The sequence below is a fragment of the Aquarana catesbeiana genome, linkage group LG12, assembly GCF_042186555.1.
Source record: "Aquarana catesbeiana isolate 2022-GZ linkage group LG12, ASM4218655v1, whole genome shotgun sequence".
NCBI lineage: Eukaryota > Metazoa > Chordata > Amphibia > Anura > Ranidae > Aquarana > Aquarana catesbeiana.
Window position 1 is genome coordinate 45,622,988 of NC_133335.1, and position 9,309 is coordinate 45,632,296.

Below are 9,309 nucleotides of genomic sequence, written 5' to 3' on the forward strand. Positions count from 1 at the left end.
TTTGGGATTCTGGCCAGCCGGTTCCGCCTGTTTCAAACATCCATTAATTTGGCGGAATACAAACTTAATTTTATCATTTTATCGTGCTGCATTCTGCACAACTTTTTACACAAACATTCTCAAAATTATATAGGAACAGTTGGGCCTGAGGCCGTACTTATAGATGACAACCTTACGGGCCTGGATACTGTCCGTACTGGCTTGGCCCCCCAAAGTGCCCGTCAAGTTAGACAGCAATATGTTAATTATTTTATGGGTAGGGGGGCCATTGCAATGGGCCAGGATATTTAATTATTTTAAATAAAAAAAATATTGATGAAATCTGGAATTATATTTATTGCTTGCCTTTCTTTTGGGCTTTCTCCTAGGTTATGGTCGAGCAGTTGTAGTGCCAACTGTATTTTCCTTTTAAATGTCTAAATAAGCTCCATTGCCACTGTAACTTTTTGACAATTATAACCAAACTGATACTGAGCATTGAAATAACAAACCACACATTTATTTAATTCCTATAAGGAGATGTTTTTATTAATCGTTGTTATGCATTCAGTTATGCATTTAGTATCAAATGTTCATAGCCAAAAATAGAATGATATCTTAATAATTTTGAAAAATATAATTATATTTAAATATTTGTACATAATCCACAAAAAAAATTTTTGGGCTTTTTGATTTTCGCAAACAGGCTTTTTTTTTTTTGTTTTTTTTTTTTTTTTTAAATCCTTTTTTTAAATTTTTTTGGTTTTTTAAAATCCTTTTTTTTTTTTTATTTATTTTTTTGTTTTTTTTTTAAATCATTTTTTTTTTGGTTTGTTTTTTTGGAAAATCAAGTTTTTTTTTTTTTTTGGTTTTTTGGAAAATCAATTTTTTTTTTTTTTGTTTTTTTTTAAAAATCAAGTTTTATTTTTTTTTTGTTTTTTTTAAAATCAAGTATTTATTTTTTTTTTGTTTTTTGGAAAATCAAGTTTTATTTTTTTTTTTGTTTTTTTTAAATCAAGTTTTATTTTTTTTTGTTTTTTTTAAAATCAAGTTTTATTTTTTTTTTGGTTTTTTTAAAATCAAGTTTTATTTTTTTTTTTGGTTTTTTTAAAATCAAGTTTTATTTTTTTTTTTGTTTTTTTTAAAATCAAGTTTTATTTTTTTTTTGTTTTTTTTTTTAAAATCAAGTTTTATTTTTTTTTTGTTTTTTTTAAAATCAAGTTTTATTTTTTTTTTGGTTTTTTTAAAATCAAGTTTTATTTTTTTTTTTGGTTTTTTTAAAATCAAGTTTTATTTTTTTTTTTTTGTTTTTTTTAAAATCAAGTATTTATTTTTTTTTTGGTTTTTTGGAAAATCAAGTTTTTTTTTTGTGGATTTTTAAGGTATTTTCTATAAACAGCCCTCCTTTTTTAAATTATGTTAAACAGCCATATAAGTTCAGCAAAAATAATAAAGAGAAGGCCCAGAATGGGGTCAGCAAAACAGGAAATGAAGGACATGATCGATGTTTTGGGGTTTCAAAAAGGGCATTTAGATTCGACCCAAAATATCAATCATGTCCTTAATTTCCTGCTGCATACGATCCAGCCGATTACGCATTTCATCGATCTCCCCATTCCAGGCCATTATTTGACCAATTAGCCGTTGGGCACTGTCTGTGGTGAAATATTCAGTTCTTGTACCTAAAGTGGAATGAAAACAAAAAATGTGTTTAGAAATATGCACACATACATAGTTTACCTTACCATAATAAAGCTGTTGTCTCAGACACTGACCTGGTGGGGTGCCCATGTAGCATAATTCCTCCACATCCTCGGGGGTGGCGCTGTTGCTTGAATCAAGCACAACCAGATCCCCTAAAATAGAGTAGAAAAATTACATAAAAGAAAAGGCAGCCATGCATAGATTACCGTAAGCTGGTGTGTCTGGTGTGTATATATATATATATATATATATATATATATATATATATATATATCTCTATATATATATAGAGATATATATATATATATATCTCTATATATATATAGAGATATATATATATATCTCTATATATATATATATATATATATATCTCTATATATATATATATAGATATATATCTATATCTATAGATATATATCTATATATATATATCTCTATATATATATAGATATATATATATCTATATATATATATATATAGATATATATCTCTATATATCTATATCTATATCTACATACATACATACACATATATACATACACACATATATATATATATAGATAGATATATCTATAGATATGTAACGAGGTTTATTAAAAGATCGTTTGAAACGATGAGCAAAAAAATCGTATACGAAGGAAAAGCACATGGAGCAGTATACAAGGTAATAAACACAAGAGAAAAACACGACAAGTACTTACTTTTTTTCAGCACTTTAAGGATCCGTCTGTATTGATCCGGCTCCCTGAGCTTGAGGTCAGACCATCTTTTGCGAATTTGATCCTTGGAGCGCTGGACCCCAAAAGAAGCCTGTAAAGTGTCCACCACCTTCGCCATTATTTTGGCCTTGCGCAAATTTGGCCGTGCGTACGGCCCATACTTCCCATCATAGTCCTTTTTTTGAAGAATGGCCACCATCTCCACCATCTCTTCAAAACTCATATTGGAGGCCTTAAATCTAGGCCTCACAGATCTGGTTGACGTTCCAGCCTCCGGGCTTTTTTCGCTACCTGAGGTAGTTAACATGTCATGTGTCTCCGCCATTATTCACCCCACTACGCGCCGTAAATAAAAATGGGCGGAGAACATAAGTTAAAATCGAACGTCAGGGGCGGGCGACGCAGGCGGAGTTTCACACACGCGTAGTGTATAAAGAGGGGCCTTGCGCACGTGTCGTACGTACGTTCTGTGCGTCGAATTAGGGGGCGGAGAACATGAGTTAAAATCGAACGTCAGGGGCGGGCGACGCAGGCGGAGTTTCACACATGCGTAGTGTATAAAGAGGGGCCTTGCGCACATGTCGTACGTACGTTCTGTGCGTCGAATTAGGGGGCGGAGAACATGAGTTAAAATCGAACGTCAGGGGCGGGCGACGCAGGCGGAGTTTCACACATGCGTAGTGTATAAAGAGGGGCCTTGCGCACGTGTCGTACGTACGTTCTGTGCGTAGGTGATAGTGGACCAGGACGTTACAAAACGAAGGTAATTTTAAATAATTTTTTTTTTGTTTTATGGTCATGACTTTGTAGCAAGCGGCCTATATGGCTTGATAGATTGATGAGGCCTACATAGGGAGAAGATGATGAGGGGTTAGCAGAAACCTAATAATAAGTGTTTTTTGTCTTGTGACTTTATCTTTTCCAGATATAATGAATCCCCTATTTAAGGATCCAGAGTTCCTTACAGCTTTCATATCTAAATATCGAGAGATGAGGAATTTGTGGGAGGTGAAACACCCTCAGTATTATGCAAAGCATGTGAGGAAGTCAACGCTGGAGAGACTTCTGGCCTTTGTCCAGGCGACCATCCCGGAAGCAACAATGGAGACATTGCTCAAGAAAATTGGGGTCTTGAGGAACATGTATAAGAGGGAGCATAAGAAGATCCAGGAATCAATGAGATCAGGAGCATCAGCAGATGATGTTTATGTACCCAGGCTGTGGTACTACAATCAACTCCGTTTTCTTGATGACCAGAATGAAGCCAGGGCATCACTTTCAACCCTTCCCTCCACCCTTCCCTCCACCCTTCCCTCCACCCCAGCAGAGGCTGATGAGGAGCAAGCTGGGTCTTCCATCCTGGATGAACCGGATATGACCATCTGGAGTCAGGTAAATTATATTAACAAATATTTACTGTACTAATATTAATGATGTTAACTGGATGTTATAATTGTCTAAAATAATTTTGCACTCAAAATTGTGTATACATATAAATTGACAGGAGTGGCTAAATATGTTTGGCACCTGCTATAAAAAATTAGGGTGTCTGATTAGACTCTTTTATTAAAGAGATTCACATTGAATTTGCTAGTCATGAGAAGCAAATTGTGTGTCATTGATGAACCCCAAATAAATAAATAAAACTATGTCCTTTTTTTATACACAGGATGAGTCCATCCAGGAGGAATGTGTGGAAAGTGGCAGGCAGGAGGAGACCGGGCCCATGGACAGCCTGGAGGAGGCCGGATTCTCCATCATCCTGGAGGAGGCTGGGCCCAGTGTCAGGCAGGAGGTGGCTGGTCCCAGTGAGGTGGCTGGGCCAAGTGAGGTGGCTGGGCCCAGTAGGAGCATGACCCAATCACAAGTGCTTCCCCTCCACCTTCCCAAAAAAAGGGCCAGGAAGGGGATGGTCACAAAGGAGGCATCTCTGCGCCTCATGCAAGAGGCCACCCGTTTTTTGAGCAGCCCCCCCGAAGCAGAAGAGTCCTATGGCTGCTACTTAGCCAGAAGGCTTCTTCAAATGGATTGGGAGCAGCGTCTCATTTGCGAGCGCCTATTTGGGGAAACTATCCAGAAGGGGCTGCAGGGCACGCTAACCCGAAACACCCAACTACATGAGGCAGCCCCCCCTCCTCCTCCTCCTCCTCCTCCTCCTCCTCCTCCTCCTGCCACAACTGAAACACCACAGCCACAGCCTCCAAAGAAGGCTACAGGGAAGGCTGCAGGGAAGGCTGCAGGGCAGCGTGGAGGAAAGGCTGCAGGGAAGAGAAGAAAGTGATGACCTGGGTTCAGTCTGGTCTGACAGAAGACGCAGGCTGTTGTAGGACCACAGTCTGGGGACATCCATATCATCTGCTGGTGCTGTTGATCTCTGGGATTCTTGGACCAGATTGTGCTCCCTCTTATATGGACTCCTCAAGATCCCAATTTTCTTGTACACCGACTTTTTCCAGCGTTGACTTCCTCTTTATTTTATTTTGACCATGAATAAATGGATCTTTTTTGAGTTTAGCAAAAGACTTTATGTGTTTTCTTTTAAATCATTGATTTTACACACAATGTTAAATTGGTTAACTTTATCTAAAAAATAAAAAATAATCACTAGAAAAACAAAACTAGAATAATGGGTTCTTTGTGGTAACTTTACAAACCTAAAAAAAAAAAATAAAAAAAAAAAGGTAAAAAGTATTATTAGTATGGAAACATTGTTTTTAAAAAGCATACTATATCATTCATGAGATCAAAGAGAAAAAGAATCCAGAAATCAGTTTGGGAGAACTCTGAATATGAACAGCAAAACACCTTCGTTCTTTATAGAGCCTTCGTAAAAAAGAAATAAAATGCGCTGCATTCAACGATCACAGATTTTGCAGCGTGATGAATGTGCTACCTACAATACGAACACTAGTTTTACTAGACCGAGTGCTTCCGTTTAGTTTTTGCTTATGAGCATGCGTCGTTTTTTTGTCCGTAGGACTAGCATACAGACGAGCGGACTTCGGGGTCCGTCGTAGTTACGACGTAAAGATTTGAAGCATGTTTCAAATCTAAAGTACGTCGGATTTGAGGCTAAAAAAGTACGTTGAAAGTCCGGAGAAGCCCACACACGATCGGATTACCAGCCAGCTTTAGTCCGTCAGCGTCCGTTGGACTTTTGTAGCTGAAAAGTCCGACCGTGTGTACGCGGCATAAGAAACTTAAGAGCTAGTCTATCCCCTCTTCTCTGTGTTGTAACTCACTTATAAAGATATCATTCTTAATAAAGAGTTCAGACTCACTTTGCACATGAATGGTGCCTGTTGTGTGTGTCATTGGGGTCTCCAGAATTCTGATGGGGTCACTGTGGATTACCAAGAGTGGTCGGCTGTCCAGTAGTCTATGCTGCTATCAGCTACTACATGCTCATAGACAAACCATCTATTCCTCATTATTGCTCAAATGCAGATGAGGCTACCTCATATAGATATAGGCAGCGGAAGTACACAAAGTGACATCTATAAAAAGCAAGTCTGCTCCCGTTCCCCTCACATTATTGAGATTGGTCACCTCTTTGACCAACAGGGGAGCTAGAATCCAACACTACTTTTACAGGAAAACCAAGATTTGCTGAGCTACTGATCACGATTACACTAAAATGCTACCTTTATCTCTGTATTATCATTTATTCATCATATCTTCTGGTTACTTTATGTAGAATAGTTATCATTAGGTAGATGGTGGAGGTATAAACACCTGGTACTAAGACACTGCAAAAGTTGCAAAATGTTATCACTGTCCAAAGTCTGGAAAACACTGATATACTGTATAGGGCATCTATTGTTCAAGCTGAAAATAGCTACATTCATAGTGACAGGAAAAATACAGATATCTTATGTGTGTGCGCAAGTTACCTTTATATTGTTGGGGCAATTCAAAATGGCTTTAGCGTCCCTTTTTTTTCTCAACTTCCCTTAACCCCTTCACACCTAAGAGTAAAACAAATATTAATGCCCAAGCACAATTTTGCAACTTTGACACGTGTTAAACTGTACATATCATTACAACTACTTTGTGTATCCAGGTGGATTATACCTTTTTTTTTTTCCAGGACAAATTGGGCTTTAATTTGGTGGTAAATGGTAATGGATATCTCCTGATTTAAAAAAAAAATATATCAAAAGGAAAAAACTGGTCCAAAATAGTAAACATGATCTCTTTAAATGTAGCTGTACATTTCTTGTTACTACCATAACCTACCACCAAAGAACAACCCACAATAAATTATCCTGCTCCTGACAATCGCAGCGATACCACATGTGTATGTTATTTGTTGTTTGTACCCATAGTACAGCCCAGGAACAATAGTGCGCATTTTGTTCTCTTTTGTCCAAACTAAAAACACACCGACACTTATACGAATTTAAAAAAATTAATAAATGCCTAAAATAAACTGACCCTGTACATGACCTTTAACCCTTTCTTGATCCAAACACTAACCCTGGTAATGACCTAGATCAAACCTTGAATTTAGGTATTTTTTAATATTATTATTTTTTTTTTCAATGTATCTTTCCTCTCTATTCACAGAGAAAAAAAAACACAGGGGCTGGCTTCACAGTGACTGATTACTTTTAAAAGCCAGTGGTGTGCAAAACACACCCAAAAACAGTGCACACACAAAGAATGAAACACAAAAATGTGCAACGGTGTTTACACTGATCCTCCACTAGGGAAGGACCTTACCCTGATCCCCCAGGGCGTTAGGCTCCAGACAGGGACTGAGGTACTTCACTTGGGTCCATCTAGCCGAAACCAGACGGACCCCCGTTCTCTGCAAGGTCTGCCGAAACAGACCCACCCAAGTACTAGGTGGGACTCCCCCGAAGGGAGACCCCATGAGAGAGGGCAAACCAAGCCAGAAGCCCTATTATCCGCCCCCTCCCAAGACTTTCAGAGTAGGCCCGAGGACCCACACCCTACTCATCACACAGTGACAAACGTGTATACACATCAAACAAAAAAATACAAAAAAGTGACAAACACGGGGATGAATAAAAAGAAAGTGGGGAGAAGAAAGGTGGGAGAGTGAAAAGTGACCATTGTGTAATACAATGGCCGGCCCTCCGGCCAGGAAAAAAATTTCCCCTGGTCCTAGACAAAAGGTTCGGCCCTAGAGGCAGGTGCGAAAAACGTGTGTTGTGGTGAAGTGACCATGGTGCCATAAATCAAGTGCCGAAACACTGTGACTATACGGCACCCCTGAACTGCCACTTCAGAGGCACATTCACTACTGGCATTTTTGTGCAACCCTGACCCCTGACCCAGACCACAGCAGCCTCCACCCCAGGCAGAAAGGCATGAAGTTCTGGAAGCTTGGTGAGAGCCCTTTACCATTAGGCCTCACCGTCGTTCCATCCCTCCTACCTAATTACATTCGGTAAATACTAGCCGCTCCCCCGGTGGGAGAAAGGGGAGCCAGTGTTCTCTCCCGAAAAACTGTACAGAGCTAGAGCTGCCCCAATCTAGGCCAGAAGGCCAGGGATCCGACCCTTCAGCCGGACCCAGTGGTTCTCCATCCCCATCAGAAGGCTTCCCTTTCGACTACAAACGGCTCCAGGTCACCTTTACTCCAGCAGGTTTTGCATAGCAACCGCCATTCCATCTCTACCCCGCCGTAGATCAGGGACAGAAGCAAGCGCCACCTCCTGGATACTGATAAGAACAGATACTACACTTGATCTTAGCCAAAAGGCAGAGAAGCGACTGATTACTGTGGTAGCCAATCAAAGTCTACCACAGCGATCAGTTGACCTGAAACTGGATGCTCTCAGTGAGACCCCAGTCTCTGTGCTTGGAGCTCACTGTGTGGCGCACTTCCAACACAAAAGACAGATACACATTGATGCAGCCCCATGGCAAAAAGCCCAGTACAATGAGGCTGCATATATGTTTTATGTTGGCGTCAAGGGGTTAAGAACCACCTGCGCGTAATTCAGGCAAGCATTTGCACCAGTGACAGTAATATTACCAACACATTCAGTAGTAAGAACTACCTGAAACTTTAAAAATCTATCCAGGAGGTACGTCACTCAAAGGTGGAGCAGTTACGTTGGGAAAGTCTCTCTGTTTCCATCAGTTTCCACCCAAGTATTACAATTCTTGGCCAAATGCCTGTCAGTGCAACAGGGAAGGTGGTAGGGAGTTGTGACAGACTCATCCGGGACAGAGGCTTTTGGAGGGGACTGAATGCTAGCCTCTTGCCCACAGATTTTGGGCCCTGGCATTTGGGGGAATGGTGCTCTTTGTAAACTGTATGCCTGGGGACCCTTGAGGTGGTGTTACTTTAGATTCAGGTCCATGTCCCCCAAGACACACAGACTCTGGGAACCCTGTTAATGCCATATTAGAAATAGTGACTGATTCGTACTGTTGGGACACATACTGTTAGATGCTAATGTCATCAACTCCAGCCACCTGTCTGTTGTCTTCTATAATGTAAATGAGTCTAGTCTGGCTTGCCACAGCTTCTAAGAGTCTTTCACCCATTGTTGTTTGTGCTAATTAACCTTGCTATTGTATGAAGGAGTTCTGTGTTGTTAATGATAATGTATAATCTACTGTGTGAAGCTCGGTGACAACAAGTTTGACTTGTAGCGAAATCCTGATTAATCTCAACAATGCTCAGGAGGGCACGGAGTCACATCGGCTGCTTTAAGGGATTAGTTAATTAGCTCATGTTAATTCTGTTTCTGGTTACAGGTGTATTGTTAGAGTAATATGAGCAGGAGGGAGGAACCTCCTCTTTTACTGTATATAAGACTTGTATTTTGGTTGTAATAAAAGAGTCCATGTTCAGCAACTAAACAAGTATCGTCTTGTTTTGTGCTTGTGAGCAGTTGGAATATCTAATATCTATATTCAGACT

General features: G+C 39.6%; 1 pseudogene; it reads right to left on the reverse strand.

The window, feature by feature from the left end:
• Window positions 1-8,015: 8,015 nt before the first annotated feature.
• On the reverse strand, window positions 8,016-8,148 carry LOC141114647 (U2 spliceosomal RNA; annotated as a pseudogene).
• Window positions 8,149-9,309: the final 1,161 nt, after the last annotated feature.